The sequence below is a fragment of the Azolla caroliniana genome, unplaced genomic scaffold (assembly GCF_043228905.1).
Source record: "Azolla caroliniana isolate FFs.n. ecotype wild unplaced genomic scaffold, voAzoCaro1.0.p SCAF_18, whole genome shotgun sequence".
NCBI lineage: Eukaryota > Viridiplantae > Streptophyta > Polypodiopsida > Salviniales > Salviniaceae > Azolla > Azolla caroliniana.
Genome location: NW_028230453.1, coordinates 6,901,014 through 6,927,865, shown reverse-complemented (window position 1 = coordinate 6,927,865; position 26,852 = coordinate 6,901,014). Strand labels below are relative to the sequence as shown.

Genomic DNA, 26,852 nt, shown 5'->3' with positions numbered 1-26,852 from the left:
TAAAATCGTTAACATGGAGGTACAGGGTTCGAATCTTGCCCTATGCATGTAACAATATTTTTAATATTTTTATTTATTTATTTATGCGTACTACAATCAGATATATTTGTTACATATTTCACGTAGTGTGCGAATTACACTACGACAACATAGATAAGTGTGAGGGTTAAACGACAGTGTAAAGAAGGGGAGGATTACATGTAATCCTGGGGATTGAGACAACCCATTAGGCCAGGTGTGAACTTGCTTGGGGGCCTTGGGTATCTGTAAAAAGAACAACGTGCGGAAGCAACAGAAAATAGAACGTAAGAAAACACAGGTTTAATGGAGAGCTTGGACACACACACAGTACGCAGGAGAGAGAGAAAGAGAGAGAGAGAGAGAGAGAGAGAGAGAGAGAGAGAGAGAGAGCACAACTGTATTCAAAATAATAATACTCAATTTGTACATAGGATGTGCTCAGTGACCACTTTTATACAAGTCCATACGGACTAACAGAAGTACTGACACGTACTTCAATGCTCATACGCGGAATATCTTTCCAACGACCTCGCGGTTTACCCACCGCTATGGCTTATTGTTGCGCACCGGTTTGCGCACTAGTTTACGCACCCGATTTACGCACCGGTTCGTCCTAACTGATCAGTCCCAACCGTTCCGGTTCTTGGGTTGCACAGCCGATTCGGCCAATGTTGAGCTTGTATCTCAACACTCCCCCTCAAGCTCAACTCGAGGCTCTTTAGGTTCTTCCAGATCACCACTCCGGTTTCTTCTAGCTTCACACCTCGTTCGCGCTCCTCGTCCTGTTCGATTCTACGCGCCTCGACCCTTCCGGTCGGCTTGTCTGCTCATTCAGCCCTTCTCAACTCCCTTGTTGTCCTGGTGTCGGTGAGTCCTTTGCTGCCCTCTTCTTGGCATGGCATTCACTTCATTCGGCGTATCCGAATCGAACATTCCGATTGAGTCGAACACTTCTGATTCAATTCCGCTCTCATCCGAATTGGTTGTCTCCAATTCGTCTCCTATCTTTAGGCCTTTGACTACATCAGACCACGTCTTGGTCTTGGTCTTGGCCTTTACGCCCTTGTTGGCTGTATCTCCCCCTGATTCGGCTATCCTCGGCTCTTCCCTATGGTTATGGCCCTTGCTCTTTTCTACGGCTTCTTCAGTCGATTCCGCGTCACGGTCACTTCCACTGCAATGACCAACTCCGCTCCTTTCACGCTCTTGTTCCTGTTCGTCTTCCTTCCTCCTCCTCAAGTTCGATTTCACCAAGGTCGGCGCTGGTGATGACCAAGTCATCAACATAAAATAAAATATTAACTGGCCCAAGTTGACCTTGCTGAATGAACAATGAAGAATCCGATCTGGACGTCGGAAAACCCATCCGATGCAAACACTACGTGATTTTTGCGTTCCAACCACGCAGGGTTTGCTTTCATTCCGGAGGGAAATCTGGGGGGCTGTACCATGTACACTTGTTCCTCAAGCTCGCCTTGTAGGAACGCATTCTTGACATCCATCTGATGTAAATGCCACCCCTTCGCCGCAGCTACCGCAAGAAAAACACGGACGGTCGACATCTTTGCGACCGACACAAATGTCTCATCGTAGTCGATGCCGTGTTGTTGCACGTACCCTTTTGCTACTAATCAGGCCTTGTATCGGTTGACGGAGCCGTCGATTTTGTACTTGATCTTGTACACCCACCTACATCCGATCGGCTTCACACCATTCGGTGCATCAACCAAATCCAAGGTTTCATTCTTTACCAATGCACGCATCTCTTCCTCCATTGTGGCACGCCAATTTGTGTCTTTCGCCGCTTTTGTGTAGCTCTTCGACTCACGCACTTTTGCTACATGCGTCATGTACGCATAGTGATGCGCCATGTACTCGTTGTATCCGAACCGCACAATAGGGTTCTTCTAGCGGGTAGATTGGTGTAACTGCTCATTAGTCGATGTTGAGGCTTTCTTGGTTGACACGAACTTTGCTCTCGAAGGCCCGCCATCGCTCTTCTCAAAGTCCATATGTCCCTCCAGTGGGACGAAGATCCGACCGTCCGGAAAACCGACAATCGAGGAGCCGAGTTGATGAGGGACTATATTTGTAAATAGTCTATGTGTGCGCCCCATGAGGGCTACGTATGTAAATAGCTAGAAAAGTTGCGTAAGTATATATGTAACTAGGGCAAACTTTAATGTAGTAGAACAGTGAAGAACAGAAGTTTGTATGTACAGAACTGTGTAGAGAGAGAGAGAGTGTGTGAGAGAAGGAAGAGTCGCGCCATAGCTGTGTGTAACAGCAGACACGAAGAGCCTTGTTCGGCTGATGCACTCGTGAGAGAGTGTTGTAATCTTCTCGCTATTGTGTATCCATTATATGTATAGTGAAGAATCTATTCCCGTGGTTTTCCCTGTTTTAGGGTTTCCACGTAAATCTCTGTGTGCATTCTTGTTTATCTTGTCTTTTTGCCATTTTTTGGGTGAATTCATATTTCAGCACGTTGTCATGAAGATCTGTCACTAGGCGCGGATCGTGAGGCGGAACCGCCGGGGTTCTCGACCAGAAGGATTCAAAGTTCGCACAAGCTTTAGAGAGAAAGTATTTAAGATAGATTAAAAGAGAGAGGGATTGAGATAAGATAGAACGCTTGATTTTAGATTGAGAGAGATTGATTGAACTTTTAACTTTAGATTTAAGAAACAAGTTACATGATCAATTCGATAACAAATTTTCTTTTTCTTAATTTCGTCACCAAAAGAGCCTAACCCTTCTTCTTTTGCATCCCTTCTTTTATAGATGCTCTCATGCATATAATGCATGTGAGGGTACAAGACATGCATAAAATGCATGTTTGCCATTTGGCGCTCATGTATTACATGTGATGCATGGTAACCATGTCACTCAATTTAGCTCTCATGTATGAGAATTTACATGTAAAAGTACAATTATAGAAATATAAGTTCAACTAAATGTCATGGCTCAGTGGTAAGCCTATTGATTCTTAACTAGGAGGTGCAAGGTTTGAATCCTCACTTGTCCTCGTGTATATATATGTGATATATATATATATATATATATTTAGTAATTTGGTTGCTGGAAGCCGTTGCCGTCGGATATCGGAGGTGGTTTCCATCGGTTGCCGCCTCGCCGGTCGCCGGGCCCGTCAGATCACCGGTTACCGTCCAGTTCCATTTTGGTTGGCCAAAACCTTTACGAGTGGCTAGGCCACCTCCACTCTTAGTTCAAGTTACCTTGAACTCTCTATGCTCCACACATAAACACAAAGATAATAACTTTTGCTCTACCTTATATATGGTGAGAGCCTTATTCGTCCTGTCTATGTGGGATATCTCACAATTTTCTCTTTTTCTTTCGCAACTTCTTACCCACATAAGTTGACACTTAGATGTCTGTTTCTTATGTAGTAAAGTGCATCTCTTCAAGATCTTCGTCTTTTGTACTAAGATATTAAACTTACTTAGAATTAGTATATTCACTATTATTGTTTTATATGATTGACACTTCATTTTGTACGTCTTATGTGATTTTCACACCATTGCCGAAAATCTTCACGACAACGTAGTTCGTTTATTGTGATCTATTCCGCATTGATTTCTCATCACCATGTACTCGTTGTATCCAAACCGCAGAACAGGGTTCTTCTGGCGTGTAGATCGGCGTAACTGCTCATTAGCCAATGTTGAGGCTTTCTTGGTTGACGCGAACTTCGCTCTCGAAGGCCCGTCATCGCTCTTCTTGGAGTCGGATTCGCGTTGATCCGACTCACCCTTATTTGTGCCCTACTCTGGCATCTTCTTCTTCCCTTTTTCCTTACGCGTAAACCGTCTCTTCGGCTTCCTGCGTGGGGAATGCACGACAGAGTCTCCACTACTCATCGGCTCTTCTTCGGATTGGTCAATCCAACCCAGTCACTCGTTCGGTCCACTTAGCTGAAATGAAATCAGACTCTCATGGAGGGTCTTGATTTCTTGGTCATCTGGAGGCATTTCAGCCTCGCTCACCTCATCGTCAAAACTCGGGTCTGGAGATTCGGAGTTGGAGTCGAGGTCCGGAGTCGGAGGCAAGTACTAGGATGCGGACTCGTCAAACACAACATTGCAGGTCACGCGAGCTTGTTTGGTTCGGGGGTTATAACACTTATAACCTTTCTGTTTGTCTGAATAGCCGACCAAGATACACTTCTCGGCTTTTGCGTCCAACTTCCTCCGTTTTTGCACATGCACATACGCAATGCTACCGAAGACTCTCAAGTGTCGTAGATTTGGCTTTCTTCCGAAATACAGCTCATGCGCTGACACTTTGTCTCCGATCCGATTTTGGATGTACACTGCAGTGCGTACCGCTTCGGCCCAATAGAACTTGGGCAAGCTCGTTTCTTCCAGCATTGCCCGCGCTGCTTCCACAACCGAACGATTTTTCCTTTTGGCTACCCCATTTTGCTCCGGTGTATACCTGCAACTGAATTCGTGCCGAATTCCCATTTGTTGCAGATAACTATTGAATTGGCCGGAAAAGTACTCTCTTCCGCCATCCGACTGTAGTCACTTGATCTTTCTCCCTGTTTCCCTTTCTACGAAGCTTTCGAGGTCCTGGAAACAGTCGAAGACTTCACTCCTCTTTTCAATGATATAGATCCACGTGTGCAAGTCTTGGCAATCTGAACACAACTTGTTTCGATTGCAAGTCTTGAAGCCTTTGATAGTTGACGTGGCCTATCCTCTTGTGCCAGTAGTCGATATCCGACTCGACTTTTTGTCCTTTTGTGAACGTTGCGGTGCCAACGACATTGGTGTCGAGTATAAACATCCTCCCATCTCTGCGCCCTTGCGCAATAACTTGGCCCTCCTCCTCGATGAAGCACCCGAGATGCATGAAGCGGACTTGCATCCCCTGGTATGATCTGCCCGACAGACACCAGATTCTTCATGATTGTTAGGACGTGTAACATGTTCATGAGTTTCCCTTTTCTACCCGACATGGCTCAGGGGAACTTCACCGACATTCTTGATTGGATGCAGAGTGTTGTCTCCTATTGCGACTACTCCCGGTTGCATTGGTTTCTCAAGGTATGAGAACCACTCCTTATGGCTCGTCGTATGATTTGACGCACCAGAGTCAACCTACCACACCTCATCCGATTTTGGGGTGGTTTTCTTCATCAAGTTCGCTTCGTGTCTGGTCACGAAGGCTGCCCTCTTTCCGACCTTTTCGGATCCTTCGGCATAGTGCGATCACTGCCGATTTCCTTTGTCGGTTTGTCCGGATCCGGATCCAGTTTTCTCTGAATCGGCGCGCTTCTTCAACACTCCCTCTCCTTGTGGCCTCTCTTGCCACAGTACCAGAATTTCACGACGGGTTTCCCTTGCCGGTTCTTGTCGCTTCGACTCCCCCAGTTTCCGGAGGGTCCGGAATTGCTGTTGACATCACTTTGGTGCCTTCTTCCTTGATCCCGTCGGCTGCCTTCATTGCACACCGACTCGCCTCGTCCGCCACGACTACGGGGCCTATCTCCCTCCGTGTACAACATCTTGCTATTGGTGTGTGTACTTGTCAACGCACCCGCCTAGTTCTCCTTGTTGGGAATATGTCCCTCTAGTGGGAGGATGATCCGATTGTTTAGAAAGCCGACAGTCGAAGAGTCGGAAAACAGGAGTCGAGTTGATGAGGAACTCGGCCGAGGCTGAAACCAGAAACGTGTATATAGCCAACTTGGGAGACTATAATTGTAAATAGTCTAACTGTGTGCGCCCCATGAGGGCTACGTATGTAAATAACCAGAAAGTTATGTAAGTATATACGCAACTAGGGCAAACTTTAACAATGTGACGAACAGAGTAGAAACAGAAGTTGTAGTGTGTAGGAGTGAGTGAGAGAGAGAGAGAGTGTGTGAGCCGCACCATAACTGTGTGAGTAACAACAGACACGAAGAGCCCTGTGTGGCTAATACACTCGACAGAGCGTTGTATTTCTCTCGGTGTTTTGTATATCCACTGTCTATAGTGAAAATTCTGTTCTCCCGTGGTTTTTCCCGTCTAAGGGTTTCCACATAAATCTTTGTGTACATCTGTTGTTTATCTTGTCTTTGTTATTTCTGGCATTTCTATGTGATTCGTATTGCAGTGCATTATTTGTCTATTGTGATTTATTCCACAACGATTTCTCAACAAACTGGTACATCAGAGCTTGAGGTGCAAGTATGGAAGGAGGTGTTAGCGGATTCCCAGGTATGATAGTTCTAAACTCTCAGAACTATGCAGACTAGAAGATTAAGATGGAAGACCTTCTCATAGTAAAAGACCTGTACGAGCCAGTCGACAAAGCAGAAATACCCAAGGGGGTATTGGAGTCGAACTGGAAGCTTTTGAATAGGAAGGCGGTGGCCACAATCTGACAATGTATCGATGAAAGTGTCCTTCAGCATGTGGCTAACGACACGAATGCCCACGAGATTTGGCAGAAGCACTCGGGTCTGTACGAGAGGAAGAACGTGCTAAACATAACCTCGCTAATGAGAGAAATAGTACGGCTGAAGTACAAAGACGGTGAGAGCATCGTCGAACACATCAGCACATTTATGGGGTTTGTAAATCAACTTCCTGCGACCAAGTTTCCCCTAAATGATGTGATGCAGGCCATCCTGCTGATGTGCACACTGCCGGAAAGCTGGTGGTTACACTCAACACCTCCTGTCAAGAAGACAACTTGTCTTTACAGATTGTGAAGACAAGCATCCTGAATGAAGAGGCAAGGAGGAAAGACAAAGGAGTCCTGTCCCAAACGGAGTCGAATCTGACTCAATACATGGACAAAGGAAGAGACTGGCGAAGAAGAAGTCCATAGCGCACGGGCAAATCCCACGCCAAATCAAAGTCCAGAGGTAAGCCTGTGTGCTTTTATTTTGGGAAACTTGGACACTTCTAGAAAGACTGCCAACACATGAGAAAAGACAAGAGTGTCGGAAATAACATCGAACCCCGGAAAATTCCAGATGAAAAGAACACTTCGGCCATTGCCACGAGCAATGAGGAACTCCTATTCATCTGTGAACAGACAAGTGCAAACCTTGCAAGCAAAGAGTGCACTTGGGTGATTGATTCCGACGCATCCTTTCACATTACTCCATCGAGAGAGTACTTCTCAACTTACATAGCCGAGGATCATGACTATGTAAAGATGGGTGATAGTGGAGAGTGCAAGATAACTGGAGTCGGAATTATATGCTTAACGACGTCCACAGGTTGTCAACTAACGTGGAAGGATGTTTGACACGTTCCCGATATCAGATTGAATCTGATATCGACTGGAAGGCTTGATGATGAAGGCTACAGTGGTAGTTTTCAGAATGGCAAGTGGAAGTTTTGCCGAGGAAATCTTATAGTGGCCCGAGCACAGAAAGAAGGCACATTGTACATGATGCATGCCCGACTGTGCAAATCGGAAGCAAACGTGGCAGCCAACTCGGCAGGGGAGATATGGTATAAGAGGCTAGGCCACATGAGTGAGAAGGGAATGCACTTGTTAGTAGACCAGAACCTTCTACTAGAAGTCAAGGGAGTTCACTTAGAGATGTGTGTCGATTGCTTACCTGGAAAGCAAAACAGGGTGGCATTCCACTCGAGACCACCGAGAAGAAGAGAAGTTGCACTGGAACTAGTGCACATGGATGTACTTCGTAACGTTCATTGATGACTATACTCAGAAGACATGGGCCTTCGTACTAAAGATGAAGGATCAAGTATTGTCGGTTTTCAAGGAGTTCCAGGCAAGAACCAAAAGAGAGTCGGGTCGGAAACTGAAGGTTGTTCGAACTGACAACGGTGGCGAGTACAAAGGGTAGTTCAAGGAATACTGCAAGTGCCAAGGTATTCGGATCGAATACACAGTGCCAAAGACCCTAGAGTTGAACGGGCTTGCAGAGAGGATGAATCAAACAATCATGGAGAGAGTGAGGAGCATGCTCTCTCATGCGAAACTACCGAAATCCTATTGGGCTGAGGCGATGTACACAACTGTTTATCTGATCAACAGGTCTCCCTTAGTACCTCTAAAGGGTGATGTCCACAGAGGGTGTCGATAGGGAAGGATGTCTCCTACCAACACCTGAGGGTGTTCGGATGTTTGGCGTATATGCATGTACCAAAGGATCAGAGGTCAAAGCTCGACAGCAAGTCGAAAGCATGCATATTCATGGGATACTCGGAAGATGAGTACGACTACAGGCTATGGGACCTAGTTGACAAGAAGGTAGTGAGAAGTCAGGATGTAGTCTTTCTAGACGATAAGACAATTGAAGACTGGAAGCAACAGAAGTCGGAACCGACTCCCCAATCAACCTCGACTACCATCAACTTAAGACCAAATGTGTTGTCACCGACAGCTGTAAGGAGACAGTTGGCCGACAGAGCCGAATCTGAGTCGGTCGACTCAGAAAGACCGACAGACTATGAGTCAGAGTCGCAGAGCTGCTAAAATCAGTTGAGGAATATGAGTTGGAGTTGTCCAACCTGGAGATGCCAATTGATGAGCAGAATCCCGAGCAAAGAGAAGAGTTGGCAGAGACATCCGAAATAGAGCCAACAATCAGTGGACGAAGGTACCCACTCAGAGAAAGGAAGGCACCGATTACATATGCCAGTCAATGCATCCTCTTGATTGATCACGGTGAACCGGAGTGCTATATAGAAGCCATTGCCGACGAGAGCAGAGAAAAATGGCTGAACGCGATGCAAGAGGAGATGGAATCCTTGTACGCGAATTATACCTATGACCTAGTAGAGCTACCGAAAGGTAAGAGAGCACTCAAGAATAAATGGGTCTACAAGGTGAAGACTGGAGAAGTCAACAACGAGCCCAGGTATAAAGCCCGCATAGTGGTGAAGGGTTTCCAACAGAGGAAGGGCGTTGACTTTGACGAAATATTCGCACCAGACGTGAAGATGACATCCATTGGAACTGTTCTGAGCATAGCGGCCAACATGGATTTGGAGATCGAACAGTTGGATGTCAAAACCGCATTTCTGCACGGGGAGCTAGAAGAAGAAATCTACATGCAGCAACCCGAAGGCTTTGAGGAAAAAGAGAAAGAGAATCTGGTGTATCGATTGAGAAAAAGCTTGTACGGTCTGAAACAAGTTCCACGCCAATCGTACAACAAATTCGAGTTCTTCATGATGGAACATCGGTTCCAGAAAACACAGGCCGATCCCTGTGTGTTCGTCAAAGGGTACGAAGAAGGAGATTTCTTAATTCTCTTGCTATATGTTGATGATATGTTGATAGTCAGTCAAGACACAAGAAAAATTGGAAGCTTGAAGAAAGCTCTCGGCAAATCATTTGCCATGAAAGACCTTGGACCGGCAAAGCAAATCCTAGGAATGCACATAACCCGAGACAGAGCTCGAAAGGTGCTATGGTTTTCACAACAGAAGTATGTGACGAAGATCCTAGAGAGGTTCAACATGTCGAACGCAAAGCCGGTCGGCTCCGTGTTGCTGACAATTTGCAGATTAAATGCGAAGCAATGTCCGAAAGGGCAGAAGGAAAAGGCTGAGATGAAGACAATGGATCCGACATGCTGACGAAGAACCTACCTATGGACAGACTCAGAATCTGTCGACAAAATACAGGACTGACAGATTTCCTACCTATGGAGTGAGTGAGAAAAAAAGAAAAGCTTAAGAAATTTTCATTAGAAAGACCTTGTGGAAACTAGTTTCGCTCTAGGTAGAGCTCATCAATGTCTCGAGACAGATCTGCACCATCTCGCCTTCCTCGACGTTCACATCGATGGAGGCTAAGGAGTCACATATATCTTTGATCTTCGAGGTGTAACAGCCACTAACAAATTGCGTTGCCGTAAGTTGCTTAACTTCTGTTAGAGTTAGAGCTTTCTAGCTGTGGTGCTTGCGGCGAAAATCTTTTCTAGATTTCCCCAATCATCCTTTGACATTCACCTACACAAGACGTGAAGCAGTAGAGAACTCTGCTCGCCGACTGTTCCCAAGCCGGGAAGTCTTTATGTGTCGAATCGGTGCTGTGTCATTTGCTCCGTCGACAAAGCTCCAATATCCATGCTTGAGCAGGTACTGGTGCATCTTGTACGACCAAGACGCGTAGTTGTTTTTGTCGAGCTTCTCCGTCAGAAGCGAGCTAGCCATGCCTCTCCATTTTGTTTTTCCTGTTCTTTACGATGGTTAGGTTTTCTTCTCGAGCTAAGGTTGGCTGCAGAGGTTCTCAACCCTCGCGCTCTGATATCGTGTAAAAAGAACAACGTGCAGAAGCAACAGAAAACAGAACGTAGGAAAACACAGGTTTAATGGAGAGCTTGGACACACACAAAGTACGCGGGAGAGAGAGAGAGAGAGAGAGAGAGAGAGAGAGAGAGAGAGAGAGAGAGAGAGAGAGCACAACTCTATTCAAAATAATAATACTCAATCTGTACATAGGATGTGCTAAGTGAGCACTTTTATACAAGTCCATACAGACTGATAGAAGTATTGACAAGTACTTCAATGCTCATAACTGAGCTGAGCTCTACACTAACTCCCAAAATATATTCCTACGCGGAATATCTTTTCAATGGCCTCGTGGTTTATGCACCACTACGACTTCTTGTTGCGCACCGGTTTGCGCACCAGTTTACGCACCGGTCCGGCCTAACCAATCAGTCTCAACCAATCCGGCCAATGTTGAGCTTGTATCTCAACAGTATTGCTATAAATAAGAGGCCTAGCTACCCTCATTTCATCATCTTTTGACTACGTCGAGACTCTGTTTCGTGGTGGTTCAACTCTTGTAGCGAGCGCGCCAACACCAGGTATGACTCAACGCCACGACAGTGGTATGGGACACCAATCGAGTCTCAAGTCCGTCTTGATCCCTTCGCTCGAGAGTGGTCGGGTGGATCGGCACCCTTCTTTCTCTCTCTTCTTTCTATCTATCTATCTATCATTCTTTTCTCCTTATCATACGCTTACATTAGATCATATCTCTAATAGTTGGTTTCAGAGCTCATGTTCTAATGTTTCTTTTGTTGTCTTTTGTCTTCTTGATTGATGGTGATTGATCGATGTGCGGTCGGCCTTGATCTAGACAACGATCATCAAAGGAACTTTGGGAATCTTTCTTGTTTTTTTTCTATTTTGTTTTCTCCCTTCTAATCATGTATATGGTCATATGTGTTTTTTTTTCCATTAATTCAATGATGTTGTAGTGGTAATTAATTGGTTATATAAAACGTTTACATATGTGCATGAGGTCAATACCTCATTTGACATATATTTAATATGTGATTAGTGTCGTATGCATACGAGGTTAATACCTCAATTACATATTGCGTTCACAAACATATATTATTTTTGCGTATGAGGTCAATACCTCAATTGCGTATTACGATTAACCCTTATTTTTAGATGTTTTGTGTGCGTAGAGGGTATATGCCTCGATTACGTATCTCGATTACATCATTTTTGGCTATTTTATATTACGATTTCTTTTATATATACATATGTGGTCACGTGTATACGTATTTGATCTCATCTATGTGATAATATACATATGTGTATATAAGTTATTACGTGATTTCAATATCAAATGTTTTCCTTTTTGGGGAAAGGATCTTGGTGGCCGTCCTCACATTTTTGTGAGAATGGTGTTGTCACCATCCCTTTCTCAACAAATGTTTATTGTTGACATCCATGTTGGTGACTTCGATTTTGTTACGTAATGAAACAAACTTAGTCACAATGGTGTTGAGAACGTAGGGCTTGACCCACTCGATCTGAGGTCACTCTTATGACACACATATCCAACATCCCTCCCTCATTACATGGATACGATGCTACCATCAGATCATTCTTACGAAAGGCATTTGTAATGATGTAACCACGTGATGGGCCACGTGGGCCTACTACGAAAAGAGGGCTCATTTGGCTTGACCATTAGGTTGCACTTGCATATGCCATCATAATTACGAGACTTGAGGTTAGGTAACGTACCAACAAAATTTGTGGTAAACGAGGGGGAAATAAGGACTCTTGACATATATGTTTCTTTTAAAAAAACATATATGGGCAAATGTCTCGCATATCTCTTATACACATTAAACATTAAATATTTAAGAAGAGCAACCTACTTGGTTGGCTCAAGTGTTTAATGCATTTGTTCTCGAGGTCTTGAGTTCAAATATGACTAAGACCATACAACATCGTTGATACATATGATTAGAACACATGTTTAGACATGAGGTCTAAGTGCACTTCGGGGTCCTCCTAATAGGACTTAAAGAGCCAAAACCACATATGTGGGCACCGAAACATAGTTTATTGTTAACATTTTTTTCGTGTATAAACTATTCATGACACGAATATACATGGTTGAGCCTCGGGAAGCCGCCATGAAAAAATCAATATAGAGATCAAGGAAAGACATTAATTTGTCACCCCCATGGTTTTTAAAACACCTTTGTGTTACCATAGTAACCTGATCTTCAACCTGATCTCATACGTCTAGAGGGGTATTGACGTGAGATCATGATATCGATTAATGTTTGCCCATGATATGTTTACATCACGACATGATGTTATGAAGTTCTTTTAGACGACTCACATGAAAAACTGGATGAATTTCAACACCATCTGGAAGAGCGAGACAATAGACTGATGACCCAATGCGTTTGAGGACTGTAAAAGGTCCACAAAACCGTGGGGCTAACTTAGTGCACTTACTCTTAGACAATGTCTTAGAATTGTGAGGTACATGTAAAAATACCTTCTGTCCAAGGTTGATTACACAAGGTGGCCTATGATGATCAGCATAAAAACATGCTCTATCTTGAGCTGTTTTTATATTATCTCGTGCAATATGCAACATATCTTGCATATCCCGAAGAAAATTTAGCATACGTCGTAACTCATCATGATGTATATTAACATCAATCGGGGTTCGTGGCTGAAAACCATACATCAACATAAAAGGACTATATCTTGTCGATGTATGCTTGGAGCTGTTGTAAACAAACTCCAAAATTGGAAGATGACGTTCCCATTTTGTTGTATTTGTACCAACGTATGCTCGAAGCATGTCCTCAATAATTTGATTTACTCGTTCTGTCTATTCATCGGATTGAGGATGATCCGTGGAGCTCATGCTCAATGTAGTTTCTAACTTCTTAAAGACTTCCGTCTAGAAGTCACTCGTAAACTTTGGATCTTGATCACTCACGTTATCCCTTGGTAACCCATAAAAACGAAATAACTCGTCAACGAATTGGTAAGCCAATTCAGCAGCTGTTACTGTGGTTTACGTAGCAATAAATCTGGCCATTTTAGTTAGTCTGTCAACCACAACCTAGATGGCATCATGCCCTTTTTGGGTCCAAGGAAGGCTAACAATAAAATCCATGGATATACTTTCCCACTTATTATTGGGAATGTCCAAGTCCTACGGCTTTAAGTCGCTCAACTTTGTTAACCTGACATTGGTGACATTTAGTCACATAGCTATGTATGTCAAGACGCATCTTAGGCCAATAAAATTGAGTGGAGATGAGAACGAGTGTACGATGTATTCCAGGGTGCCCTGCAAGGGGTGCATCATGGCATTCAAAAAGAATTCTCTTTTTGACCTCAAGCAAATCTAGAACACAAACCTTCCCATTATGGTAGAGCAGACCGTTGGCAATGTATAAGTATTCCTTCGAGGATGTGGTGGTGTCTGTTCCAGACTCAACTCTTGCCCAATATTTCGCAAAATAACTGTCATCAAGATACTTTCCTCGAAGGTGATTATAAAGATCTGATGTTATTTCAATGAAGCTAAGCATGTTAACTTCACAGATTCGACTTAGTGCATTAGCGACAGTGTTCAAGGAACCTTTACAATATCGTATGGAAAAATCAAAGTGCTAGATGAGATCAACCCATCGTGCCTTACAACCTTTCAGGTCTTGTTGGTCACAAAAATATTTCAAGGACTTGTGGTCCATAGTTACCACAAAACGATTTCCATAAAGATAATGGCGTCATGTTTTGAGCACATGTATAACTGCAAATAATTCCTTTTCTTGAACGGTATACCGACATTGAGAAGAAGCAAGTTTCTTACTCTCGAATGTTATTGGTTTACCATCTTGATATAAGGCAACACCTATAGCATAATCGCTTGTATCGGTTTCAACCTCAAAAGGTTTTGAAGGATCAAGTAAAAGAAGTGATGGAGCCTTGCACACTAGGTCCTTGAGTTCCTTAAAGGCGAGGTCTAATGTAGCATTCCAGACAATAGGTTTTGTAGACTTACGTGTTTGACCTTTTAGAAGATCAGTAAACGATGTCGTCAATTGGGAGTAATTACGAAGGGATTTTCACGAAAACCCGACAAAACCAAGGAATGATTCGAACTTCTCAAATATTCTGAGGAGTGGGCCAAATCTTGATTTTCTCGATGCGAGAAGGATCAATTTCAACTCCTCGTTCGGTTATGAGATGTCCAAGATAAGTAATTGATTTATTGAAGAACTCACATTTTGAGATCTTCGCATAAAACTGTTTGTCACACAATGTTTGTAAAACAAAGCGGACATGTTTAGGATGTTCTTGTAATGTATGGCTATAAACTAAAATATCATCGAAGAAAATAACGACAAATTTTCCAAGTTGTTCTCGGAAAATGTCATTCATTTCTTGTTGAAATGTAGCTGGAGCATTGGCCAAACCAAAAGGCAGAACCAAAAATTCATAATGGCCATAGCGCGTACAAAATGCCGTTTTAGGAACATCTTCCTCACTTATATGAATTTGATGGTAGCCAGTACGGAGATCAAGTTTCGTAAAATACCGAGCTCCCTGGAGACGGTCAATTAGATCGTCAGCCCGGGGCAATGGATACGAATTCTTGATCGTCACTTTATTCAAGCATCGGCAATTAATACACATACGCCATGTGCCCTCGTTCTTTTTAACCAAGAGAACTGATGCACCCCATGGAGATTTACTATAACGTATATAACCCATTCGTAAATAGTCCTTGAGTTGCTTAGATACCTCATCCTCTTCGGATCGACTTAAGCGATAAGGGGGTATACTTATTGGTGCAACGCCAGGTACAATATCTATACAATAGTCTATATTACGTTTACGAGGTAACCCATCTGGTAGTTCACTCGGAAAAACATCATGAAAATCATTTAAGATTTCATCAAGTCGTTGTTGTTCAAAATATGTTAATTGAACCGAGCATTATCAATATTGTAAACGTGAATGTCCGATCAAGTACACATTAAAATATAGTAGAAAAAGAGAACTCCGAAATTGATGGAGAGGAAACAATTGAGAGGGATTGTTTTTGTACACATTGAATAAAATGAGTACAATTGTTCAGTACAAAAGTTATTGAATGATGAACCCAATCAATAGATAAAGAAGAGTTTTTATTATAGAACCAGGGATAACCCAGTATTACATCAATGGTAGAAAGATTCATTACATGGAAGTCTACTTCCTCTATATAAGTATCAATAGAAATTCCTAATGAATGAATCACCCCGTTGATGTATTGTACTCTTCCATCAGTCAAGTGCACCGTATAGGTGTGATCACTTACGGTGGGTTGGATTCCCCATATCTGAACCAAACAATCATTCACAAAGTTGTGTGAGCTTCTCGAATCAAACAAAAATTGTACGGGAGATCAATTGATATACCCGTTTGCACGTAGTAAATCATTGGGACCCAATACATAGTTACGGAAAGAACATTGACAATTACTTAAATGATGTGTATAGACCTGAAGGACATTAGGAATCTGACCTTTACGGTCTGCAGCTTTAGCTTTGTTGTCGTGCTCTTTCCGTTGGAGCTTTCGACATTGCTCTTTTGTATGACCCTTCTTTTTGCAGAATACGCAAAAAGGATGTGGTCACTTACAATCGTGATCCATGAATTCGTTGGGTGTCTTGCGTTTCCCAACGAATTGTGACTACTTAGTCCTGGGCGCTTCGTTGGGTTTGTTGAGGTCCTTCTTCGAAGTGTGTTGATAGCGAAGAACTATTTCAACAGCTTCTTCGAAGAATTTTGGATCCTTATCGTGCACTATCCAGTGATAGTCCGAATTGGGGATGCCATTGACAAAACAACCTATTAACCAGTTGTCCCCTTCTAGACCCGATTTTTGGATTTGGGTTCTAGCATGGCGAACATAGTCTTCTAGCGTGGAAAACTTCCTGCTAGAGAGGTTCATTAAAGGTTGTGTTGCCTCGGTTCGAGAGGGAGGTTGCAAAAGTTAGCCCTTAAAAACTATGACAAAATCTCTCCAGGTATCGGGCAATTTCCCCAAAGTTCGGATCACACGCCACCAAGCAGCGGCCTTACCTCCTAGTTCTCGGCCGACATATGCAATCTTCATACTATCTGGCGTGGGATAGAGCTCAAAATAAGACTCCCATCGACCCAACCATGTGCAGATTGCTTCTTCGGTTCTTTCCTTTTTTCCTCCCGTAAATGGCTTAATGACAAACGATGGTTCACGCTGTCGCTCATCTAGTCGATTAGTCTCACGTTGTAAACTAATGACACGTGCCTCGAGAGCACTTTGAGATTGCTGAAGTTCGGTCATTTGTTAAGCGATGAAACTAAGGTATTGGCTTATTTGTGAAAAATACATCTCAATGGACATTTCTCCAGGAGGATTTCCTTGAGTTCCTTCCGCTTGAGCAAATGACATCGGGTCGTTATTTTGAGCCATTGAATGATTATTTCTGGCAAAGAAATAGGATAAGGTCAGACAAATAGTCATAACATCATGTCGTGATGTAAACATATCATGGGCAAACATTAATCGATATCATGATCTCACATCAATACCCCCTAGAAGTATGAGATGAGGTTGAAGATCAAGTTACTATGTGTAAAAGATTGCTTGCATAAGCGTTAGAAAGAACAATACACAAAGAGAGAGAGAGAGTACGTGGGAGAGACAGAGAGAGAGAGTGTGAGAGCATGACACACTATATTTCAAAATTATATGAATACTCTATACTCTGTATCTTTTGTATCTCTACAACGTGCTCATCAGCGCTATTTATACAAGTCCACACGAGACTGTTAGAAGTACGGTGTATTTCAATGCTCACACGAGCGTCTGACACTAACTACGAGACTATAATTGCCTAGTAGTCTAACCTATACTAGGCTTCTGGCTACGGATTGGATCCGGCATACCGTCTCCCCAACTCACTGGTCCTTACTGCTCACCGGCTCGGTTGCTCACCGGCATACCGATTCATCTCGCTTACCGGCTCAGGCTTATTCAGCCGATCCGGCTTCGGTTGAGCTTGCCGCTCAACACTCCCCCTCAAGCTCAACCTGAGGTAGGGTCGTAGTGTCAACCTCTGTGGCAGCCGGTTCTTCCAACCGACTTCTCCTGGCGTCGCTTCGCCTTGCTCGCGCTCCTTGTCCGGTCCGGTCCCGTTTGCCGCGACCCCTTTTGTTCTGCGCGCCTCGACCTTCGGCATGTCTGCTCAATAGGCCCATCTCAGCTCCTTCGCTGCTATGACTCCGGCGCTTTCCAATCCATCGGTTCCCTCGCGATGGCATCGACTTCCGCTGCATCCGTGTCTCCTTGGCCTCTAGTTGATCCGACTCATCCGGATCCGTCTGTTGATCCGAATTGGGTGTCTCTGACTCGTTCCAGCTCTTGTCCGAATCGGTATCCTTCGATTCGATTTTCAGCTTCAGGCCTCTCACCACATTGGACCACGTCCGGGTCTTGGCCTTCTCCGTGCTTCCCTTGGCTTCTTCAGCTGGTTCACCGAAGTCGAATTCTTCATTCGACTCCGCATCATGGCCATTGCGATCGTGATGACCTCCGAATAGCATGCACTTCTCACCCTGAGTGTACACTTCTTCTTCACAGCCGCTCACTCCGACTTGCTCGGATGTGCCGACTTCCTTCGTCGACTCGGCTTCATTTTTCTTCTTGTCTCCACCTCTACCGGTTCTTCTCTTACCTACGAGTTCAACAGTTTTTTTGCCTTTGCCCGTTTTGGTAGTGTCTTTGCCCTTGCGTCTCCCCCTCAAGTGCGGCATGTGGAGATGTTGAATACCAAGCATTTCGGTAAAGTGTTGCAACTTGTCCGACCCAAGCGGCTTGGTGAAGATGTCGGCAATTTGCCGATCCGTGTGAACATACCGTAGTTCAACTTCACCACTCAGGACCCGCTCACGCACGAAGTCATAATGCACTTATATGTGCTTTGTGTGAGCATGGAACACAGGGTTCTTGGCGAGCTGCATGCTACTGAGGTTATCGCAGTAGATCAGGATCGGGGTCGGTACCTCGATCCACAGGTTTTGCAGCAGTCGCCGAAGCCAAATGGCTTCGCAAGTGGCAACGGTCGCGCCCCGGTATTCAGCCTCAGTGCTGGATAGAGCCATTGTTGGTTGCTTTTTGCTGCTCCACACAACAGCCGCGCTCCCAAGAGAAAACATAAAGCCAGAAGTTGAGCGACGATCCGATGCATCGCCAACCCAATCGGCATCCGTGTAGCCCACAAGCTCTTCGGTTATACCTTGCCGATATAAGAGCCCCCGGTCCTTAGTGCCGCTTACATACCTCAGTATTCGTTGCGCGCACTGAAGGTGCTCCACGATCGGCTTCTGCATGAATTGGCTTACCAGTCCGACCAGATAGCTAATGTCGGGTCGGGTGATGATCAAGTAGATCAGACTTCCGACTATTTGTCGGAACCGTTTCTCATCGCAGGCCGGTCAGGAGTTGGGACGGATCTTCTGATTCCGGTCCAGGGGTGTGGAGACAGGTCGACATTCCGTCATGCCGAACTTGTACAACATATTCAACACATAATGGCATTGAGAAAGTAATATGCCATTGGGGGTGCGGATCACCTCGATCCCCAAGAAATAATGACGGTCCCCCAAGTCCTTCATATCGAATGCGTCCGACAACTGGGACTTGACGCGGTTGATTTCCGGAAGACCGGGGCCGGTGATGACTAAATCATCAACATAGCGTAAGATACATACCAGACCGTTTGAGCCTTGACGGATGAACAGGGAAGAGTCCGACTTAGAGGCAACAAACCCCATCTTCCGCAACCGATGCGTGATCTTAACATTCCAAGCACGGGGGGCTTGCTTCAAGCTGTACAACGACTTCCTCAGCTGGCATACCGCCGACTTGTTCACCTCCGACTAAAATCCGGGGGGCTGAGTCATAAAGACTTCTTCTTCAAGATCTCCTTGAAGGAAGGCATTATTCACATCCATCTGATGAAGATGCCACCCCCTTGCCGCAGCAACCGCCAGTACCACACGAACCGTTGTCATCTTCGCCACAGGAGCGAAGGTCTCGTCGTAGTCGATTCCGTGGGTCTGCACATATCCCTTCGCCACTAACCGGGCCTTGTACCGGTTAACTGTACCGTCGGCATTGTACTTTATCTTGTACACCCACTTGCATCCGATCGGTTTATAGTGACGGGGTGGGTCAACCAGGTCCCAAGTTCCATTGGCATCTAGTGCCCGCATTTCTTCCTCCATAGCGGCACGCCAATTTGCGTCCTTTGCCGCTTCTGCGTAGCTCTCCGGCTCACGCACTTCCTCGACCTTGGTCATGTACACATAATGATGCGCCATGTACTCGTTATACCCGTACCATTTAACGGGATCCTTCTGGCGGGTGGACCGGCATAACGGTGAGACCCTTCTTGGCCGGTTCGGTCTTCGTTCCCGAAGATCTGCCTATGTCCTTGCCGAAGTCAGATACGCACCGATCCGACTGAATGTTCACGTCATGAATAGTTTATACACGAAAAAAATGTTAACAATAAACTATGTTTTGATGCCCACATATGTGGTTTCGGCTATTTAAGTCCTATTATGAGGACCCCGAAGTGCACTTAGATCTCAAGTCTAAACATGTGTTATAGTCATATGTATCAACGATGTTGTATGGTCTTAGTCATATTTGAACTCGAGACCTCGAGGATTAAAAGTAATCCTCCCCTTGTTTAGACTCTCGTTTAACCCTCACACTTATCCACTTGTATAGAATACTATGGTAAATTCTCACCACGGGATATTATATGGTCATGCCCGTAACAAGTATACTTCAACTTCATCAATGCTCACTAACACAATCTCTTATGCCTTTGTGGTTCTTGGTGATATTTATATATCTTCAATAACAATAGTAACATTCTCCTTTATATTATTACCCTCTTTCATTTGATCATCTTCCTCAAGAACTTCATAAGAAGTGATCGCTATATCTTCCGATATCTTGTTTTATTCCTCATTCATGACTATTTCTAACTCTACATCCTTGACCTCTTCAATAACGGCCTCGGTTCCAATGTCCTTTACTTCCTCCACCTTCACATCACCAAAAGTCTATGTATCATCAGATACATTAATTTTGATTTCTTCCAATTTTATGATAGCAATGTCTTCCGCAACACTTTTGTCTTTGTTAATAATCTCATTTCTCTACACATTCTTGACTAACTCTTCTTCTGCCACATCTTCCATCTTCTCACCTTGTAGTTGATTTCTTCCAATTTTATGATAGCAATTTCTTCCGCAACACTTTTGTCTTTGTTAATAATCTCATTTCTCTACACATTCTTGACTAACTCTTCTTTTGCCACATCTTCCATCTTCTCACCTTGCAGTTGGACTTGCCCTTGAATCTCTTCATTCTCTTTTGTGACTTTAGCAATCAGAATCTCTTCATAATCCTAGTCCTAACACTCAGAATTTTGAACACCACAATCCTCAAAATATCCATGATTGAGGAGATTAAGTGATGATGGAACATGCCTAGCCGTTTCAGCGATGGCGACAGAAGCAAAAGCAAGATTGAATGCTTTGTTGAGAAACCTCCATGTGGAGGTCCTAGACTGAGCTCCCATGGGAACTGTGGGAGACCTGACACAAGACGACATGAATTTCGTAAGAGACGGCCAGAACAATGAACAAATAGCGGTCGAGTGGTAGCCGAACAGCGGCCGGAAAACAACCGAACAGTGGCCTACAACAGCGATTGACCGAACAACGGTCGAGTGGCCAACAGCAGCCAGAAAACGGTCGAGTGACGGCCAGATAGCGGTCGGACAGTGGCCGATAGCGGCCAAGTGGTGGCCGACAACGGCCGACTGGTGTCCGAACAGTGGCCGAATAGGGGCGATTAGCTGAGTGGTGGCCGAACAACGGCCGAGTGGTGGAAATTGGCCGGATAGTGGCCAACAATGGTCATGTGGTGGCAGTGATTGGCTGTACAGTGGCCGACAGTGGCCGAGTGGTGGCCGCACAGTGGTGAATGGCCGGACAGTGGCCAAATCGCGGCCAAGTGGCAGCGGTGATTGGCCAGACAATGGCCAACAACAGCCCAGTGGTGGCCGAACAACGACCGAATAGCGTGTTAAGATTACCTGTTTACACCACAAATGATAAGACATGAGTTATGAGGATAAAGACAAAACATGAGTTACAAAAGACAAAACAACAGTTACAAAGAAGTAACGGCTAGTTGTTACTTCTTTGTATATATATATGGATGAAAGTATTGTTTAGAGATGTGTGTGGTACTATATCTAGAGTTTTCTGTAGGTTCTTACATTGCAATACACCTGTTTTAATATAAGATCTTACCTTGTTCTTCATTCTGGAAAACTCTCTCTTGTTCTCTGTTGTCAATCCAGCCCATTATCTTCTGAACTTTTCTTACATGGTATCAGAGCTAGGTTGCACAATCAGAATCTCATACTCCCCTATAACCAACAAAACTCACCACAGATTTCCTGAAATAAACAAATCTAAAAACTATCACTATGGCAAGCTCAAGCAGAAAATATACCTTGGACAAATTAACAGAGAAAAACTACAAAATCTAGAAGACTCGAATGGAGCTACTACTTGATGTTGAGGAGCTCCTCGACATCACAACTGGCACTAGTCCAGAACCTGCAAAACGAGAGTCAGACGAATGGCATGAGTGGCGAAAGCTGGATAAAAGAGCTAGACTAGAGATAATGTTAAATGTAGATGAAAAGCAGTCAGAAATTATTTGAAAACTCACATCTGAAGCTGCAATGTGGGCAAAACTGAAGGAACTATACGAACCTCAAGATGGTACAACTAAACTCCCCACCTTAGCTACCCTGTTTAATATGTGTGTTTTACAGGAAGAAGAAGATGTTCCTACCTTCTTATCAACTTGGGAGGCAGCCATGGATGATGCAACTACCGCCGACAACTGCATCTCAGAAGACAACAAGATTGGATTAGTGTTAAGCAAACTCCCTGAATCTTGGGGAACATTCATCACTATGCATAGTAGCACGACAACATTGTCTGAGCTACTTACTAAGATCCGTCATGAAGACATTCGACGACAAAAGAAGAATAATGCTCAACCGATTGCAATGGCAGTCTCCATCAATCGATTCCAAAGGGGTCATCCAGCAAACCAACAAAGATACAGACTTGAAAAAGTAAGAAATAATGAATCTAATAATAACAAAACATACATCAAGAGTGAAGCACAAAAATACTATGGGAACAACTCACGACAAAATGGAAGCTTTAGAATCATCTGTAGATATTGCAAGAAGGAAGGACATACTGATCGAGTATGTCGCCTCAAGCAAGCAGAGAAGAACTCCAACTGACCCCAGGCACATAATGTGGTTATCCAACAAGAAGATGATAGAAATCCAGAATATTCTTTTGAAGAAGCACCTGAACAAAATGGAGAACCTGATGAAGAAGAGTATATTCAAGCATATAATGCAAACACATTTGAAGAAAATGAAGATGATAGCACCTGGTTCTTGGATACCAGGGCTACTCACCATCTAACATATCGAAAAGACTGGTTGGACAACTATCAAGAGCTCCCAATACCATTGAAGGTCACCTTCGGAGACAAAGGTCAAAAAGTGGCAGTTGGGAAAGGTAATATCAAATTAAGACTCATTAGTAATCATGTTGTACAAATTTCAGATATATACTTTGTACCTGGAATTGCAAAACATCTATTATCTGTGGGACAAGCTACTGCAAAAGGAATGACAGTCAAATTCAGCAAACAACAAGCTACCCTATACATCCAAGATGGTCAACATGAGATAAAAATTGTATGTCCAAAACAAGGGCAACTATATCCTGTCAAGGCGAATCTTGGAGAAGCATTAGCTGCTGAAGTACATCAAGGAGGAGTAGACAATGTGTCTCCCACCTATCTATGGCATTGCCGGTTCGGTCATCTACATACACCAATACTCAAATTGTGTCAAAATCAGAACCTAGTAAGAGGTTTACCTTCCACAATATTTAAATCTATTGATATTTGTGAAGGATGCATGTATGGGAAAAGGGCTCAAAAATCATTCCCGCTAAGTAACTCAAAGACAAAGGAACTACTCCAACTTGTTCACATGGATGTATGTGGACCGATAACTCCCAACTCACTCTCCGGAGCAAGGTACTTTATAACATTTATTGATAACACTTCGCGATTTACAATGGTTAACTTTCTTAAACAAAAGGGAAATGCATTCCAAGCATTTTGTGCATATAAGAGCTTTGTTGAAAATCAAACACAACTTAAAGTTAAAGTAATAAGAAGTGACAATGGTGGGGAATTTGTTTCACAAGAATGGGAAGCCTTTAACGAAAAAAATGGTATATTTCATCAAAAGTCAACTGTCTACACACCTCAACAAAATGGGATAGCCGAGAGAAAGAATCGCACCTTATTAAATGTTGCTAGGAGTATGTTGAAGACGAGTGGAATGGCCTCAAGATTCTGGGAAGAAGCTGTCGCCACAGCTTGTTACCTACGAAACAGAACCCCTCACCAAGGTATAGAAGGACAAGTGCCATACACCATGTGGTGTACCCACCTGAGATATCACATCTTCGAGTATTTGGAGCAACTGCATTTGCATATATACAACCTGCCAAGAGGACAAAACTTGAGGATCGATGCATCAAAGGAAAATTTATTGGATATGGGGAGCCATATGGAGTAAAAGCATACAGAATTTACCTTCCTGATACAGGTAAAATAATATTTAGTCGTTCTGTGGAGTTTGATGACAAAAGTCTTTTTTCTAGGTCATCATATGTAATGAAAGAAACCGAGAGTGAACACCTTACCAAGGAAATCACAAAGTTAAGACTTCCTCAAGCAACATCAATGGAATTTGAAAATGATGGGACAAGCATCATCAACATCGAACTACACAACAATCATGGTGCGCTTGTTGCGAGACAGGTTCCTCTGGATGGTGCAGACCCGATGAGAACCGGATGAGGAGTACCCGGCTACGGAGAGCCGAATGACACAGACCCGGTGAGAACCGGATGAGGAGTACCTGGCTACGGAGAGCCGGATGACGCAGACCCGGTGAGAACTGGATGAGGAGTACCTGGCTACGGAGAGCTGGATGGTGCAGACCCGGTGAGATCCGGATGAGGAGTACCCGGCTACGGAGAGCCGGATGGTGCAGACCCGGTGAGAACCGGATGAGAAGTACCCGGCTACGGAGAGCCGGATGGTGCTGACCCGGTGAGGAATGCTCACCGGACGAAGAGACATATTTGTAAATATGTTTCTGAGAGCCCATCGAGGTTATATTAGTATAAATATGACTTAGGGCAAACTTTTAGATGTTGTTGTTGTTGTTATTATTTCTTGTCTATGTGAGATTAGAGCGCATAACAGTGTACAGAGAGAGAGAGAGAAAGAGGTCGTTGCCTCTATTGTAACCGCCGCCTGTGGCGAAGATTGTGAGCACGAGGTTGTTGCCTCCGTGAACTCACTATTGTACATACTAACCTAGTGATAGTTTGCAGCCTGTGGGCTGCCGTGGTTTTTCCCCTAGTTTGGGGTTTTCCACGTTAAACATCCTACGTACTCCTCTCTTCCATTGTGTCGTTCTTCATTTCCCGTTCTCTGTGTATGATTCTAAGCTCGGTTGAGGCCGAGCGTTGCGTATAAGGAGCGTTGAGTTCCCGACAGCGCCAACAACTAATGCAACAAAAAACAGAGGAGAGAAACTCAACCAATTACCTCATTCTCAGATCTTAACCACTCAAGATGAGGGGTTGGCAATCTCTGCTGCGAAGACCGCCACCAAGCCTATGATTACCAAATCAGCCACTCGAAGTCTCGAACCTGAGGATGTGCTAATGCACTGCCAACAACCCAACAGCTCTTCTTCAACATCCGAATGTCGAAATTGTGAATCTGAACATACAAGTTTAGGTCACCTACAACCTTACACCTCAGAGTATCCTCAAAATCTCAAAATTGGTAGTCAATTTTTCCGCCAATCTGATGCTCAAAGCCCCGAAGGTGAACAAGTGTATGACCGGAGCCTCAAAAGCAACAATCAATCCACTGCACAATATATTACTCGAAGCCTTGAACCTGAGCATACGAGTGGCGACCACATCCAACCCTGTGCATCCTCCATGACTGCAAGAAAACAAAGCTCCAAATCTGAGAATATGGATCTCGACCGCCTAAAAACCTGCAACCTCTCCAAAACAACCTTAAAAGACAAAGAAATTAGGGCTAAAAAGACTAAGGTAAGGTTACTTAGTGATATCTATGATGCAACTAAGGACGAGATGCTTGAAAATTCCACATGTCACTTCGCAATAGAGACGGAGTCCGACATATCCATCTTTGCAGCCATCATCGAAGGAGACAACTATGACACAACTCCAATTCTCACCTTCAAGCAAGCATTAAAAAGTAAAGAAAAAGACAATTGGGTTGCGGCAATTAAATCTGAATTCTCAGCACTCCAAAAGAATCACACATGGACATTAGTATCGTGGCCTTGTCACGCCAATGTCATCACTTGTAAGTGGCTTTTTACAAAGAAATATGATGCCCTAGGTACTCCCGTGAGGTTCAAAGCGAGATTAGTAGCTCGAGGATTCTCACAAATACCAGGTGTGGACTACCATGAAACTTTTTCACCCACTCTAAAGATCACTGCACTTCGATTGATTATTGCCATTACGACATATTTAAATCTTGAACTTCATCATGTTGATGTTGAAACAACGTTTTTACATGGTGATTTAGAAGAAGATATATATATGGAACAACCCCAAATGTTAGATAATAATATAGACCCTAAGTATGTGTGTAAACTTAACAAACCTTTATATGGCCTAAAACAATCCCCTAGACAATGGTATGCCAAGTTTCATAGGTTCCTCTTATCAATCAAATTTCAACAACTTCAATCAGAACCTAATATATATATAAGGAAAACAAGAATAGAATTCTTACTCTTGGGAGTCTATGTAGATGATTTACCTACTGCTGGGACATCGGAAGACTTGGTAATGGAATTTATTGCTGAGTTACGACAACAATTCCCTATCAAACATCTTGGGCCACTAGAACATTTTCTTGGGATTCATGTAAAAAGGAATCGAACTCTAGGTACACTCTCCCTATCACAAGAAAACTTTGTTGATAATATACTAACCAAGTTTGATATGTTTGAGTGTTCTCCAATCTCCACTCCCCTCACAGTACCATGCAAATTATCATCTGAAGATTCACCACATAAAACTGAAGAAACTTACTTTATGAAGAATATCCCGTATCGCCAAGTGTTGGGGAGCATTCAATACCTCGTTAGCTGCACCCGACCTGACTTATCTTTTGCCACTAGATACCTATCAAGATTCATGGAGAATCCAGGAGTTAACCATTGGAAAGCACTTAAAAGAGTATTACGGTATCTAAAGTACACAAGGGATATGACACTTACT

At 43.8% G+C, this 26,852-nt stretch overlaps 4 long non-coding RNA genes across 4 annotated transcripts; all 4 read right to left on the bottom strand.

The window, feature by feature from the left end:
• Positions 1–20,474: 20,474 nt before the first annotated feature.
• LOC147852286 (uncharacterized) lies at positions 20,475–20,846 on the bottom strand. Its single transcript, XR_015531463.1, has 2 exons — positions 20,632–20,846; positions 20,475–20,566 (listed from the first exon to the last, which is right to left on the bottom strand). It is a non-coding gene; the product is annotated as an uncharacterized LOC147852286 (long non-coding RNA).
• Positions 20,847–21,896: 1,050 nt separating this feature from the next.
• Positions 21,897–22,558, bottom strand: LOC147852285 (uncharacterized). Its single transcript, XR_015531449.1, has 3 exons — positions 22,411–22,558; positions 22,249–22,299; positions 21,897–22,007 (listed from the first exon to the last, which is right to left on the bottom strand). It is a non-coding gene; the product is annotated as an uncharacterized LOC147852285 (long non-coding RNA).
• A 50-nt stretch (positions 22,559–22,608) lies between these two features.
• Positions 22,609–23,845, bottom strand: LOC147852284 (uncharacterized). Its single transcript, XR_015531448.1, has 4 exons — positions 23,800–23,845; positions 23,064–23,311; positions 22,898–22,962; positions 22,609–22,784 (listed from the first exon to the last, which is right to left on the bottom strand). It is a non-coding gene; the product is annotated as an uncharacterized LOC147852284 (long non-coding RNA).
• A 112-nt stretch (positions 23,846–23,957) lies between these two features.
• Positions 23,958–25,679, bottom strand: LOC147852283 (uncharacterized). Its single transcript, XR_015531464.1, has 3 exons — positions 25,654–25,679; positions 25,123–25,530; positions 23,958–24,160 (listed from the first exon to the last, which is right to left on the bottom strand). It is a non-coding gene; the product is annotated as an uncharacterized LOC147852283 (long non-coding RNA).
• Positions 25,680–26,852: the final 1,173 nt, after the last annotated feature.